A 16369-nucleotide genomic window follows, 5' to 3' on the forward strand; every position below is an offset into this window, starting at 1 on the left:
CGAGTGGTTAAGGCGATGGACTAGAAATCCATTAGGATCTTCCTGCGCAGGTTCAAATCCTGCCGACAACGAAAATGAATTTTTTTGACCCCTCCGGAGGTGGAAGTTTAGTCGTGTTTCTTATACCAATCGCATCCTCTCAGATCTCCGCAAGTACATAGGGATTAGTTGTCCATTTGGGATAGGACTGCAGGCCATCTATCCCACTTCACACCTTTACACACCTGGTTATCCAGCCTTCTAGCTCTATAGGCCACAGTAGCATAGGTTACAGGTTTGTAGTCAAGCCACAGATTTCAGGTGAGATCCCATGATACACTCAACAATACAACAACACGATTCTCATGAATAACCATTAAGCCATTTGCTAAGATTTCCCCCATTTTGACATGTGGAAACCTGTTGTCACTCTGACCCTGACGGGAAGCTCCAGACACTTTTTTGGTCCTATCTGAGGCATTTTTAAATTCATGTCAAATTGGCCATATTCTGAAGACACTCTTATATTCTGCAGGGTAATCGAACTGGCCACATCTAAAGTCAAGCCACAGGTAACAGGTGAGAAACCTTGTTAAACCCTAAAAGAAAAAGAAAAAACTTGATTGCATTGAAAATAACCATTAAGTCATTCAGGTCGCAGACTCCCCTATAGGCATGGTTTGAAACCCCCTCCTGACAACTTTTTAGCGCCGGCATGTCATGCACCTTTGTAAAATCCAGTTGAAAAATAAATGACTTAAGGTAACGTAAATGACACCTAGTTAATATGAGTAGTGAATAACTATCGTATTTTTAATATTCTGCAAAAACAGCTAGTTGATGAGAGGCTGAAAGAGAATTGCAAGAATTGCGCAATTTCACAGGCGGGCCCCAAACAGGCAAATAACAAAAATAATCTCGGAACGCAGAACTCGTCGGTCGTTGTCAGTGGATTGTATTGGCGGGAAGAACAAAAATATCGTCTGCAGGGTAATCGAAGTCGCCGCATCTAATGTCAAGTCACAGGTGAGCTGCCTTGTTAAACCCTAAAAATAAATAATAACACGATTGCGTTGAAATGACCCATTAAGCCATTTGTAAGGATTTCCCCCATGTGGACCTGTTGTCACTCTTACCCTGATGGTTGCTGATATTTCCAGACACTTTTTCAGTCTTATCTAAGGAATTTTATCATTTATATCAGAATGGCCATATTCTGATGCCAGTTTAGCGCTCATTCAATGACGATTTACTACTCCTTCCCATTGAAGGCCATATTGAGGTTAAATCAATGACTGGACTTTTTAATTTATAAAAACAAATGACTATTGAAAGTGCAAGTCAGTATCATGCATAGTTGTTCTGGTCTCTGTGGTGATTTTAGAGCGTTGTTCATATTTCTACTTTTACCGCATACACTTTAACCCGATACCCAGTTACTGTGCTGTAGTCAGGATGGCCGAGCGGTCTAAGGTGCTGCGTTCATGTCGCAGTCTCCCATGGAGGCGTGGGTTCAAATCCCACTTCTGACAGCTTTTTAGTGCCTCTCAGGAGTCATGCTGCTCAGCAGTAATAATAAGAATGATGAAATAACAACTTCACACAGTGAAATAACAATTCATAATAAACACTCTCAAATGCAGACCTTCTGCAGCTGAGCAAAGATCAAGGTTAAATAAGAAAACAGCTGGACTTAATAACAAATGAATGAGGGGAACATTTTGTGTTATTGCATTATAATGAGTTACTGCATTATCTTTCAGTTGTTAAATTTCACTTTCTGTAGGCTATGCCTGTTGGCCCATTCACTCCTAACAAGCCTGTTTTTTTCTGTCAAAGTTGTCGTGGCCGAGTGGTTAAGGCGATGGACTAGAAATCCATTAGGATCTTCCTGCGCAGGTTCAAATCCTGCCGACAACGAAAATGAATTTTTTTGACCCCTCCGGAGGTGGAAGTTTAGTCGTGTTTCTTATACCAATCGCATCCTCTCAGATCTCCGCAAGTACATAGGGATTAGTTGTCCATTTGGGATAGGACTGCAGGCCATCTATCCCACTTCACACCTTTACACACCTGGTTATCCAGCCTTCTAGCTCTATAGGCCACAGTAGCATAGGTTACAGGTTTGTAGTCAAGCCACAGATTTCAGGTGAGATCCCATGATACACTCAACAATACAACAACACGATTCTCATGAATAACCATTAAGCCATTTGCTAAGATTTCCCCCATTTTGACATGTGGAAACCTGTTGTCACTCTGACCCTGACGGGAAGCTCCAGACACTTTTTTGGTCCTATCTGAGGCATTTTTAAATTCATGTCAAATTGGCCATATTCTGAAGACACTCTTATATTCTGCAGGGTAATCGAACTGGCCACATCTAAAGTCAAGCCACAGGTAACAGGTGAGAAACCTTGTTAAACCCTAAAAGAAAAAGAAAAAACTTGATTGCATTGAAAATAACCATTAAGTCATTCAGGTCGCAGACTCCCCTATAGGCATGGTTTGAAACCCCCTCCTGACAACTTTTTAGCGCCGGCATGTCATGCACCTTTGTAAAATCCAGTTGAAAAATAAATGACTTAAGGTAACGTAAATGACACCTAGTTAATATGAGTAGTGAATAACTATCGTATTTTTAATATTCTGCAAAAACAGCTAGTTGATGAGAGGCTGAAAGAGAATTGCAAGAATTGCGCAATTTCACAGGCGGGCCCCAAACAGGCAAATAACAAAAATAATCTCGGAACGCAGAACTCGTCGGTCGTTGTCAGTGGATTGTATTGGCGGGAAGAACAAAAATATCGTCTGCAGGGTAATCGAAGTCGCCGCATCTAATGTCAAGTCACAGGTGAGCTGCCTTGTTAAACCCTAAAAATAAATAATAACACGATTGCGTTGAAATGACCCATTAAGCCATTTGTAAGGATTTCCCCCATGTGGACCTGTTGTCACTCTTACCCTGATGGTTGCTGATATTTCCAGACACTTTTTCAGTCTTATCTAAGGAATTTTATCATTTATATCAGAATGGCCATATTCTGATGCCAGTTTAGCGCTCATTCAATGACGATTTACTACTCCTTCCCATTGAAGGCCATATTGAGGTTAAATCAATGACTGGACTTTTTAATTTATAAAAACAAATGACTATTGAAAGTGCAAGTCAGTATCATGCATAGTTGTTCTGGTCTCTGTGGTGATTTTAGAGCGTTGTTCATATTTCTACTTTTACCGCATACACTTTAACCCGATACCCAGTTACTGTGCTGTAGTCAGGATGGCCGAGCGGTCTAAGGCGCTGCGTTCAGGTCGCAGTCTCCCATGGAGGCGTGGGTTCAAATTCCACTTCTGACAGTTTTTTAGTGCCTCTCAGGAGTCATGCTGCTCAGCAGTAATAATAAGAATGATGAAATAACAACTTCACACAGTGAAATAACAATTCATAATAAACACTCTCAAATGCAGACCTTCTGCAGCTGAGCAAAGATCACGGTTAAATAAGAAAACAGCTGGACTTAATAACAAATGAATGAGGGGAACATTTTGTGTTATTGCATTATAATGAGTTACTGCATTATCTTTCAGTTGTTAAATTTCACTTTCTGTAGGCTATGCCTGTTGGCCCATTCACTCCTAACAAGCCTGCTTTCTTCTGTCATAGTTGTCGTGGCCGAGTGGTTAAGGCGATGGACTAGAAATCCATTGGGATCTTCCTGCGCAGGTTCAAATCCTGCCGACAACGAAAATGCATTTTTTTGACCCCTCCGGAGGTTGAAGTTTAGTCGTGTTTCTTATACCAATCGCATCCTCTCAGATCTCCGCAAGTACATAGGGATTAGTTGTCCATTTGGGATAGGACTGCAGGCCATCTGTCCCACTTCACACCTTTACACACCTGGTTATCCAGCCTTCTAGCTCTATAGGCCACAGTAGCATAGGTTACAGGTTTGTAGTCAAGCCACAGATTTCAGGTGAGATCCCATGATACACTCAACAATACAACAACACGATTCTCATGAATAACCATTAAGCCATTTTCTAAGATTTCCCCCATTTTGACATGTGGAAACCTGTTGTCACTCTTACCCTGACGGGAAGCTCCAGACACTTTTTTGGTCCTATCTGAGGCATTTTTAAATTCATGTCAAATTGGCCATATTCTGAAGACACTCTTAGGCTGCAGGGTAATCGAACTGGCCACATCTAAAGTCAAGCCACAGGTAACAGGTGAGAAACCTTGTTAAACCCTAAAAGAAAAAGAAAAAACTTGATTGCATTGAAAATAACCATTAAGTCATTCAGGTCGCAGACTCCCCTATAGGCATGGTTTGAAACCCCCTCCTGACAATTTTTTAGCGCCTGCATGTCATGCACCTTTGTAAAATCCAGTTGAAAAATAAATGACTTAAGGTAACGTAAATGACACCTAGTTAATATGAGTAGTGAATAACTATCGTATTTTTAATATTCTGCAAAAACAGCTAGTTGATGAGAGGCTGAAAGAGAATTGCAAGAATCGCGCAATTTCACAGGCGGGCCCCAAACAGGCAAATAACAAAAATAATCTCGGAACGCAGAACTCATCGGTCGTTGTCAGTGGATTGTATTGGCGGGAAGAACAAAAATATCGTCTGCAGGGTAATCGAAGTCGCCGCATCTAATGTCAAGTCACAGGTGAGCTGCCTTGTTAAACCCTAAAAATAAATAATAACACGATTGTGTTGAAATGACCCATTAAGCCATTTGTAAGGATTTCCCCCATGTGGACCTGTTGTCACTCTTACCCTGATGGTTGCTGATATTTCCAGATACTTTTTCAGTCTTATCTGAGGAATTTTATCATTTATATCAGAATGGCCATATTCTGATGCCAGTTTAGCGCTCATTCAATGACGATTTACTACTCTTTCCCATTGAAGGCCATATTGAGGTTAAATCAATGACTGGACTTTTTAATTTATAAAAACAAATGACTATTGAAAGTGCAAGTCAGTATCGTGCATAGTTGTTCTGGTCTCTGTGGTGATTTTAGAGCGTTGTTCATATTTCTACTTTTACCGCATACACTTTAACCCGATACCCAGTTACTGTGCTGTAGTCAGGATGGCCGAGCGGTCTAAGGCGCTGCGTTCAGGTCGCAGTCTCCCATGGAGGCGTGGGTTCAAATCCCACTTCTGACAGTTTTTTAGTGCCTCTCAGGAGTCATGCTGCTCAGCAGTAATAATAAGAATGATGAAATAACAACTTCACACAGTGAAATAACAATTCATAATAAACACTCTCAAATGCAGACCTTCTGCAGCTGAGCAAAGATCAAGGTTAAATAAGAAAACAGCTGGACTTCATAACAAATGAATGAGGGGAACATTTTGTGTTATTGCATTATAATGAGTTACTGCATTATCTTTCAGTTGTTAAATTCCACTTTCTGTAGGCTATGCCTGTTGGCCCATTCACTCCTAACAAGCCTGCTTTCTTCTGTCATAGTTGTCGTGGCCGAGTGGTTAAGGCGATGGACTAGAAATCCAGTGGGATCTTCCTGCGCAGGTTCAAATCCTGCCGACAACGAAAATGCATTTTTTTGACCCCTCCGGAGGTTGAAGTTTAGTCGTGTTTCTTATACCAATCGCATCCTCTCAGATCTCCGCAAGTACATAGGGATTAGTTGTCCATTTGGGATAGGACTGCAGGCCATCTGTCCCACTTCACACCTTTACACACCTGGTTATCCAGCCTTCTAGCTCTATAGGCCACAGTAGCATAGGTTACAGGTTTGTAGTCAAGCCACAGATTTCAGGTGAGATCCCATGATACACTCAACAATACAACAACACGATTCTCATGAATAACCATTAAGCCATTTTCTAAGATTTCCCCCATTTTGACATGTGGAAACCTGTTGTCACTCTTACCCTGACGGGAAGCTCCAGACACTTTTTTGGTCCTATCTGAGGCATTTTTAAATTCATGTCAAATTGGCCATATTCTGAAGACACTCTTAGGCTGCAGGGTAATCGAACTGGCCACATCTAAAGTCAAGCCACAGGTAACAGGTGAGAAACCTTGTTAAACCCTAAAAGAAAAAGAAAAAACTTGATTGCATTGAAAATAACCATTAAGTCATTCAGGTCGCAGACTCCCCTATAGGCATGGTTTGAAACCCCCTCCTGACAATTTTTTAGCGCCTGCATGTCATGCACCTTTGTAAAATCCAGTTGAAAAATAAATGACTTAAGGTAACGTAAATGACACCTAGTTAATATGAGTAGTGAATAACTATCGTATTTTTAATATTCTGCAAAAACAGCTAGTTGATGAGAGGCTGAAAGAGAATTGCAAGAATCGCGCAATTTCACAGGCGGGCCCCAAACAGGCAAATAACAAAAATAATCTCGGAACGCAGAACTCATCGGTCGTTGTCAGTGGATTGTATTGGCGGGAAGAACAAAAATATCGTCTGCAGGGTAATCGAAGTCGCCGCATCTAATGTCAAGTCACAGGTGAGCTGCCTTGTTAAACCCTAAAAATAAATAATAACACGATTGTGTTGAAATGACCCATTAAGCCATTTGTAAGGATTTCCCCCATGTGGACCTGTTGTCACTCTTACCCTGATGGTTGCTGATATTTCCAGACACTTTTTCAGTCTCATCTGAGGAATTTTATCATTTATATCAGAATGGCCATATTCTGATGCCAGTTTAGCGCTCATTCAATGGCGATTTACTACTCTTTCCCATTGAAGGCCATATTGAGGTTAAATCAATGACTGGACTTTTTAATTTATAAAAACAAATGACTATTGAAAGTGCAAGTCAGTATCGTGCATAGTTGTTCTGGTCTCTGTGGTGATTTTAGAGCGTTGTTCATATTTCTACTTTTACCGCATACACTTTAACCCGATACCCAGTTACTGTGCTGTAGTCAGGATGGCCGAGCGGTCTCTGGCGCTGCGTTCAGGTTTCAGTCTCCCATGGTGGCGTGGGTTCAAATCCCACTTCTGACAGTTTTTTAGTGCCTCTCAGTAGTCATGCTGCTCAGCAGTAATAATAAGAATGATGAAATAACAACTTCACACAGTGAAATAACAATTCATAATAAACACCCTCAAATGCAGACCTTCTGGAGCTGAGCAAAGATCAAGGTTAAATAAGAAAACAGCTGGACTTAATAACAAATTAATGAGGGGAACATTTTGTGTTATTGCATTATAATGAGTTACTGCATTATCTTTCAGTTGTTAAATTTCACTTTCTGTAGGCTATGCCTGTTGGCCCATTCACTCCTAACAAGCTTGTTTTCTTCTGTCAACGTTGTCGTGGCCGAGTGGTTAAGGCGATGGACTAGAAATCCATTAGGATCTTCCTGCGCAGGTTTAAATCCTGCCGACAATGAAAATGCATTTTTTTGACCCCTCCGGAGGTTGAAGTTTAGTCGTGTTTCTTATACCAATCGCATCCTCTCAGATCTCCGCAAGTACATAGGGATTAGTTGTCCATTTGGGATAGGACTGCAGGCCATCTATCCCACTTCACACCTTTACATACCTGGTTATCCAGCCTTCTAGCTCTATAGGCCACAGTAGCATAGGTTACAGGTTTGTAGTCAAGCCACAGATTTCAGGTGAGATCCCATGATACACTCAACAATACAACAACACGATTCTCATGAATAACCATTAAGCCATTTGCTAAGATTTCCCCCATTTTGACATGTGGAATCCTGTTGTCACTCTTACCCTGACGGGAAGCTCCAGACACTTTTTTGGTCCTATCTGAGGCATTTTTAAATTCATGTCAAATTGGCCATATTCTGAAGACACTCTTAGGCTGCAGGGTAATCGAACTGGCCACATCTAAAGTCAAGCCACAGGTAACAGGTGAGAAACCTTGTTAAACCCTAAAAGAAAAAGAAAAAACTCGATTGCATTGAAAATAACCATTAAGTCATTCAGGTCGCAGACTCCCCTATAGGCATGGTTTGAAACCCCCTCCTGACAATTTTTTAGCGCCTGCATGTCATGCACCTTTGTAAAATCCAGTTGAAAAATAAATGACTTAAGGTAACGTAAATGACACCTAGTTAATATGAGTAGTGAATAACTATCGTATTTTTAATATTCTGCAAAAACAGCTAGTTGATGAGAGGCTGAAAGAGAATTGCAAGAATCGCGCAATTTCACAGGTGGGCCCCAAACAGGCAAATAACAAAAATAATCTCGGAACGCAGAACTCGTCGGTCGTTGTCAGTGGATTGTATTGGCGGGAAGAACAAAAATATCGTCTGCAGGGTAATCGAAGTCGCCGCATCTAATGTCAAGTCACAGGTGAGCTGCCTTGTTAAACCCTAAAAATAAATAATAACACGATTGTGTTGAAATGACCCATTAAGCCATTTGTAAGGATTTCCCCCATGTGGACCTGTTGTCACTCTTACCCTGATGGTTGCTGATATTTCCAGACACTTTTTCAGTCTTATCTGAGGAATTTTATCATTTATATCAGAATGGCCATATTCTGATGCCAGTTTAGCGCTCATTCAATGACGATTTACTACTCTTTCCCATTGAAGGCCATATTGAGGTTAAATCAATGACTGGACTTTTTAATTTATAAAAACAAATGACTATTGAAAGTGCAAGTCAGTATCGTGCATAGTTGTTCTGGTCTCTGTGGTGATTTTAGAGCGTTGTTCATATTTCTACTTTTACCGCATACACTTTAACCCGATACCCAGTTACTGTGCTGTAGTCAGGATGGCCGAGCGGTCTAAGGCGCTGCGTTCAGGTCGCAGTCTCCCATGGAGGCGTGGGTTCAAATCCCACTTCTGACAGTTTTTTAGTGCCTCTCAGGAGTCATGCTGCTCAGCAGTAATAATAAGAATGATGAAATAACAACTTCACACAGTGAAATAACAATTCATAATAAACACTCTCAAATGCAGACCTTCTGCAGCTGAGCAAAGATCAAGGTTAAATAAGAAAACAGCTGGACTTAATAACAAATGAATGAGGGGAACATTTTGTGTTATTGCATTATAATGAGTTACTGCATTATCTTTCAGTTGTTTAATTCCACTTTCTGTAGGCTATGCCTGTTGGCCCATTCACTCCTAACAAGCCTGCTTTCTTCTGTCATAGTTGTCGTGGCCGAGTGGTTAAGGCGATGGACTAGAAATCCATTGGGATCTTCCTGCGCAGGTTCAAATCCTGCCGACAACGAAAATGCATTTTTTTGACCCCTCCGGAGGTTGAAGTTTAGTCGTGTTTCTTATACCAATCGCATCCTCTCAGATCTCCGCAAGTACATAGGGATTAGTTGTCCATTTGGGATAGGACTGCAGGCCATCTGTCCCACTTCACACCTTTACACACCTGGTTATCCAGCCTTCTAGCTCTATAGGCCACAGTAGCATAGGTTACAGGTTTGTAGTCAAGCCACAGATTTCAGGTGAGATCCCATGATACACTCAACAATACAACAACACGATTCTCATGAATAACCATTAAGCCATTTGCTAAGATTTCCCCCATTTTGACATGTGGAAACCTGTTGTCACTCTTACCCTGACGGGAAGCTCCAGACACTTTTTTGGTCCTATCTGAGGCATTTTTAAATTCATGTCAAATTGGCCATATTCTGAAGACACTCTTAGGCTGCAGGGTAATCGAACTGGCCACATCTAAAGTCAAGCCACAGGTAACAGGTGAGAAACCTTGTTAAACCCTAAAAGAAAAAGAAAAAACTTGATTGCATTGAAAATAACCATTAAGTCATTCAGGTCGCAGACTCCCCTATAGGCATGGTTTGAAACCCCCTCCTGACAATTTTTTAGCGCCTGCATGTCATGCACCTTTGTAAAATCCAGTTGAAAAATAAATGACTTAAGGTAACGTAAATGACACCTAGTTAATATGAGTAGTGAATAACTATCGTATTTTTAATATTCTGCAAAAACAGCTAGTTGATGAGAGGCTGAAAGAGAATTGCAAGAATCGCGCAATTTCACAGGCGGGCCCCAAACAGGCAAATAACAAAAATAATCTCGGAACGCAGAACTCATCGGTCGTTGTCAGTGGATTGTATTGGCGGGAAGAACAAAAATATCGTCTGCAGGGTAATCGAAGTCGCCGCATCTAATGTCAAGTCACAGGTGAGCTGCCTTGTTAAACCCTAAAAATAAATAATAACACGATTGTGTTGAAATGACCCATTAAGCCATTTGTAAGGATTTCCCCCATGTGGACCTGTTGTCACTCTTACCCTGATGGTTGCTGATATTTCCAGACACTTTTTCAGTCTTATCTGAGGAATTTTATCATTTATATCAGAATGGCCATATTCTGATGCCAGTTTAGCGCTCATTCAATGACGATTTACTACTCTTTCCCATTGAAGGCCATATTGAGGTTAAATCAATGACTGGACTTTTTAATTTATAAAAACAAATGACTATTGAAAGTGCAAGTCAGTATCGTGCATAGTTGTTCTGGTCTCTGTGGTGATTTTAGAGCGTTGTTCATATTTCTACTTTTACCGCATACACTTTAACCCGATACCCAGTTACTGTGCTGTAGTCAGGATGGCCGAGCGGTCTAAGGCGCTGCGTTCAGGTCGCAGTCTCCCATGGAGGCGTGGGTTCAAATCCCACTTCTGACAGTTTTTTAGTGCCTCTCAGGAGTCATGCTGCTCAGCAGTAATAATAAGAATGATGAAATAACAACTTCACACAGTGAAATAACAATTCATAATAAACACTCTCAAATGCAGACCTTCTGCAGCTGAGCAAAGATCAAGGTTAAATAAGAAAACAGCTGGACTTAATAACAAATGAATGAGGGGAACATTTTGTGTTATTGCATTATAATGAGTTACTGCATTATCTTTCAGTTGTTTAATTCCACTTTCTGTAGGCTATGCCTGTTGGCCCATTCACTCCTAACAAGCCTGCTTTCTTCTGTCATAGTTGTCGTGGCCGAGTGGTTAAGGCGATGGACTAGAAATCCATTGGGATCTTCCTGCGCAGGTTCAAATCCTGCCGACAACGAAAATGCATTTTTTTGACCCCTCCGGAGGTTGAAGTTTAGTCGTGTTTCTTATACCAATCGCATCCTCTCAGATCTCCGCAAGTACATAGGGATTAGTTGTCCATTTGGGATAGGACTGCAGGCCATCTGTCCCACTTCACACCTTTACACACCTGGTTATCCAGCCTTCTAGCTCTATAGGCCACAGTAGCATAGGTTACAGGTTTGTAGTCAAGCCACAGATTTCAGGTGAGATCCCATGATACACTCAACAATACAACAACACGATTCTCATGAATAACCATTAAGCCATTTGCTAAGATTTCCCCCATTTTGACATGTGGAAACCTGTTGTCACTCTTACCCTGACGGGAAGCTCCAGACACTTTTTTGGTCCTATCTGAGGCATTTTTAAATTCATGTCAAATTGGCCATATTCTGAAGACACTCTTAGGCTGCAGGGTAATCGAACTGGCCACATCTAAAGTCAAGCCACAGGTAACAGGTGAGAAACCTTGTTAAACCCTAAAAGAAAAAGAAAAAACTTGATTGCATTGAAAATAACCATTAAGTCATTCAGGTCGCAGACTCCCCTATAGGCATGGTTTGAAACCCCCTCCTGACAATTTTTTAGCGCCTGCATGTCATGCACCTTTGTAAAATCCAGTTGAAAAATAAATGACTTAAGGTAACGTAAATGACACCTAGTTAATATGAGTAGTGAATAACTATCGTATTTTTAATATTCTGCAAAAACAGCTAGTTGATGAGAGGCTGAAAGAGAATTGCAAGAATCGCGCAATTTCACAGGCGGGCCCCAAACAGGCAAATAACAAAAATAATCTCGGAACGCAGAACTCATCGGTCGTTGTCAGTGGATTGTATTGGCGGGAAGAACAAAAATATCGTCTGCAGGGTAATCGAAGTCGCCGCATCTAATGTCAAGTCACAGGTGAGCTGCCTTGTTAAACCCTAAAAATAAATAATAACACGATTGTGTTGAAATGACCCATTAAGCCATTTGTAAGGATTTCCCCCATGTGGACCTGTTGTCACTCTTACCCTGATGGTTGCTGATATTTCCAGACACTTTTTCAGTCTCATCTGAGGAATTTTATCATTTATATCAGAATGGCCATATTCTGATGCCAGTTTAGCGCTCATTCAATGGCGATTTACTACTCTTTCCCATTGAAGGCCATATTGAGGTTAAATCAATGACTGGACTTTTTAATTTATAAAAACAAATGACTATTGAAAGTGCAAGTCAGTATCGTGCATAGTTGTTCTGGTCTCTGTGGTGATTTTAGAGCGTTGTTCATATTTCTACTTTTACCGCATACACTTTAACCCGATACCCAGTTACTGTGCTGTAGTCAGGATGGCCGAGCGGTCTCTGGCGCTGCGTTCAGGTTTCAGTCTCCCATGGTGGCGTGGGTTCAAATCCCACTTCTGACAGTTTTTTAGTGCCTCTCAGGAGTCATGCTGCTCAGCAGTAATAATAAGAATGATGAAATAACAACTTCACACAGTGAAATAACAATTCATAATAAACACCCTCAAATGCAGACCTTCTGGAGCTGAGCAAAGATCAAGGTTAAATAAGAAAACAGCTGGACTTAATAACAAATTAATGAGGGGAACATTTTGTGTTATTGCATTATAATGAGTTACTGCATTATCTTTCAGTTGTTAAATTTCACTTTCTGTAGGCTATGCCTGTTGGCCCATTCACTCCTAACAAGCTTGTTTTCTTCTGTCAACGTTGTCGTGGCCGAGTGGTTAAGGCGATGGACTAGAAATCCATTAGGATCTTCCTGCGCAGGTTTAAATCCTGCCGACAATGAAAATGCATTTTTTTGACCCCTCCGGAGGTTGAAGTTTAGTCGTGTTTCTTATACCAATCGCATCCTCTCAGCTCTCCGCAAGTACATAGGGATTAGTTGTCCATTTGGGATAGGACTGCAGGCCATCTATCCCACTTCACACCTTTACATACCTGGTTATCCAGCCTTCTAGCTCTATAGGCCACAGTAGCATAGGTTACAGGTTTGTAGTCAAGCCACAGATTTCAGGTGAGATCCCATGATACACTCAACAATACAACAACACGATTCTCATGAATAACCATTAAGCCATTTGCTAAGATTTCCCCCATTTTGACATGTGGAAACCTGTTGTCACTCTTACCCTGACGGGAAGCTCCAGACACTTTTTTGGTCCTATCTGAGGCATTTTTAAATTCATGTCAAATTGGCCATATTCTGAAGACACTCTTAGGCTGCAGGGTAATCGAACTGGCCACATCTAAAGTCAAGCCACAGGTAACAGGTGAGAAACCTTGTTAAACCCTAAAAGAAAAAGAAAAAACTCGATTGCATTGAAAATAACCATTAAGTCATTCAGGTCGCAGACTCCCCTATAGGCATGGTTTGAAACCCCCTCCTGACAATTTTTTAGCGCCTGCATGTCATGCACCTTTGTAAAATCCAGTTGAAAAATAAATGACTTAAGGTAACGTAAATGACACCTAGTTAATATGAGTAGTGAATAACTATCGTATTTTTAATATTCTGCAAAAACAGCTAGTTGATGAGAGGCTGAAAGAGAATTGCAAGAATCGCGCAATTTCACAGGCGGGCCCCAAACAGGCAAATAACAAAAATAATCTCGGAACGCAGAACTCATCGGTCGTTGTCAGTGGATTGTATTGGCGGGAAGAACAAAAATATCGTCTGCAGGGTAATCGAAGTCGCCGCATCTAATGTCAAGTCACAGGTGAGCTGCCTTGTTAAACCCTAAAAATAAATAATAACACGATTGTGTTGAAATGACCCATTAAGCCATTTGTAAGGATTTCCCCCATGTGGACCTGTTGTCACTCTTACCCTGATGGTTGCTGATATTTCCAGACACTTTTTCAGTCTTATCTGAGGAATTTTATCATTTATATCAGAATGGCCATATTCTGATGCCAGTTTAGCGCTCATTCAATGACGATTTACTACTCTTTCCCATTGAAGGCCATATTGAGGTTAAATCAATGACTGGACTTTTTAATTTATAAAAACAAATGACTATTTAAAGTGCAAGTCAGTATCATGCATAGTTGTTCTGGTCTCTGTGGTGATTTTAGAGCGTTGTTCATATTTCTACTTTTACCGCATACACTTTAACCCGATACCCAGTTACTGTGCTGTAGTCAGGATGGCCGAGCGGTCTAAGGCGCTGCGTTCAGGTCGCAGTCTCCCATGGAGGCGTGGGTTCAAATTCCACTTCTGACAGTTTTTTAGTGCCTCTCAGGAGTCATGCTGCTCAGCAGTAATAATAAGAATGATGAAATAACAACTTCACACAGTGAAATAACAATTCATAATAAACACTCTCAAATGCAGACCTTCTGCAGCTGAGCAAAGATCAAGGTTAAATAAGAAAACAGCTGGACTTAATAACAAATGAATGAGGGGAACATTTTGTGTTATTGCATTATAATGAGTTACTGCATTATCTTTCAGTTGTTAAATTTCACTTTCTGTAGGCTATGCCTGTTGGCCCATTCACTCCTAACAAGCCTGCTTTCTTCTGTCATAGTTGTCGTGGCCGAGTGGTTAAGGCGATGGACTACAAATCCATTGGGATCTTCCTGCGCAGGTTCAAATCCTGCCGACAACGAAAATGCATTTTTTTGACCCCTCCGGAGGTTGAAGTTTAGTCGTGTTTCTTATACCAATCGCATCCTCTCAGATCTCCGCAAGTACATAGGGATTAGTTGTCCATTTGGGATAGGACTGCAGGCCATCTATCCCACTTCACACCTTTACACACCTGGTTATCCAGCCTTCTAGCTCTATAGGCCACAGTAGCATAGGTTACAGGTTTGTAGTCAAGCCACAGATTTCAGGAGAGATCCCATGATACACTCAACAAAACAACAACACGATTCTCATGAATAACCATTAAGCCATTTGCTAAGATTTCCCCCATTTTGACATGTGGAAACCTGTTGTCACTCTTACCCTGACGGGAAGCTCCAGACACTTTTTTGGTCCTATCTGAGGCATTTTTAAATTCATGTCAAATTGGCCATATTCTGAAGACACTCTTATAGTCTGCAGGGTAATCGAACTGGCCACATCTAAAGTCAAGCCACAGGTAACAGGTGAGAAACCTTGTTAAACCCTAAAAGAAAAAGAAAAAACTTGATTGCATTGAAAATAACCATTAAGTCATTCAGGTCGCAGACTCCCCTATAGGCATGGTTTGAAACCCCCTCCTGACAACTTTTTAGCGCCTGCATGTCATGCACCTTTGTAAAATCCAGTTGAAAAATGAATGACTTAAGGTAACGTAAATGACACCTAGTTAATATGAGTAGTGAATAACTATCGTATTTGTAATATTCTGCAAAAACAGCTAGTTGATGAGAGGCTGAAAGAGAATTGCAAGAATCGCGCAATTTCACAGGCGGGCCCCAAACAGGCAAATAACAAAAATAATCTCGGAACGCAGAACTCGTCGGTCGTTGTCAGTGGATTGTATTGGCGGGAAGAACAAAAATATCGTCTGCAGGGTAATCAAAGTCGCCGCATCTAATGTCAAATCACAGGTGAGCTGCCTTGTTAAACCCTGAAAATAAATAATAACACGATTGCGTTGAAATGACTCATTAAGCCATTTGTAAGGATTTCCCCCATGTGGACCTGTTTTCACTCTTACCCTGATGGTTGCTGATATTTCCAGACACTTTTTCAGTCTTATCTGAGGAATTTTATCATTTATATCAGAATGGCCATATTCTGATGCCAGTTTAGCGCTCATTCAATGACGATTTACTACTCTTTCCCATTGAAGGCCATATTGAGGTTAAATCAATGACTGGACTTTTTAATTTATAAAAACAAATGACTATTGAAAGTGCAAGTCAGTATCGTGCATTGTTGTTCTGGTCTCTGTGGTGATTTTAGAGCGTTGTTCATATTTCTACTTTTACCGCATACATTTTAACCCGATACCCAGTTACTGTGCTGTAGTCAGGATGGCCGAGCGGTCTAAGGCGCTGCGTTCAGGTTGCAGTCTCCCATGGAGGCGTGGGTTCAAATCCCACTTCTGACAGTTTTTTAGTGCCTCTCAGGAGTCATGCTGCTTAGCAGTAATAATAAGAATGATGAAATAACAACTTCACACAGTGAAATAGCAATTCATAATAAACACTCTCAAATGCAGACCTTCTGGAGCTGAGCAAAGATCAAGGTTAAATAAGAAAACAGCTGGACTTAATAACAAATGAATGAGGGGAACATTTTGTGTTATTGCATTATAATGAGTTACTGCATTATCTTTCAGTTGTTAAATTTCACT

At 40.9% G+C, this 16369-nt stretch overlaps 1 long non-coding RNA gene and 5 other non-coding genes across 6 annotated transcripts in view; all 6 read left to right on the top strand.

The window, feature by feature from the left end:
• LOC149976714 (uncharacterized) overlaps positions 1-16369 on the top strand; it is a 136408-nt gene that overhangs the window by 92144 nt on the left and 27895 nt on the right. The window lies entirely within an intron of this gene.
• trnam-cau (transfer RNA methionine (anticodon CAU)) lies at positions 1429-1511 on the top strand. The gene has a single exon. It is a non-coding gene; the product is annotated as a tRNA-Met (tRNA).
• Positions 5083-5165, top strand: trnal-cag (transfer RNA leucine (anticodon CAG)). Its single transcript has one exon. It is a non-coding gene; the product is annotated as a tRNA-Leu (tRNA).
• trnal-cag (transfer RNA leucine (anticodon CAG)) lies at positions 8735-8817 on the top strand. Its single transcript has one exon. It is a non-coding gene; the product is annotated as a tRNA-Leu (tRNA).
• On the top strand, positions 10561-10643 carry trnal-cag (transfer RNA leucine (anticodon CAG)). The gene has a single exon. It is a non-coding gene; the product is annotated as a tRNA-Leu (tRNA).
• On the top strand, positions 14602-14683 carry trnac-aca (transfer RNA cysteine (anticodon ACA)). The gene has a single exon. It is a non-coding gene; the product is annotated as a tRNA-Cys (tRNA).

The sequence above is a fragment of the Oncorhynchus mykiss genome, chromosome 16, assembly GCF_057628025.1.
Source record: "Oncorhynchus mykiss isolate SJ-2025 chromosome 16, ASM5762802v1, whole genome shotgun sequence".
Classification (NCBI taxonomy): domain Eukaryota; kingdom Metazoa; phylum Chordata; class Actinopteri; order Salmoniformes; family Salmonidae; genus Oncorhynchus; species Oncorhynchus mykiss.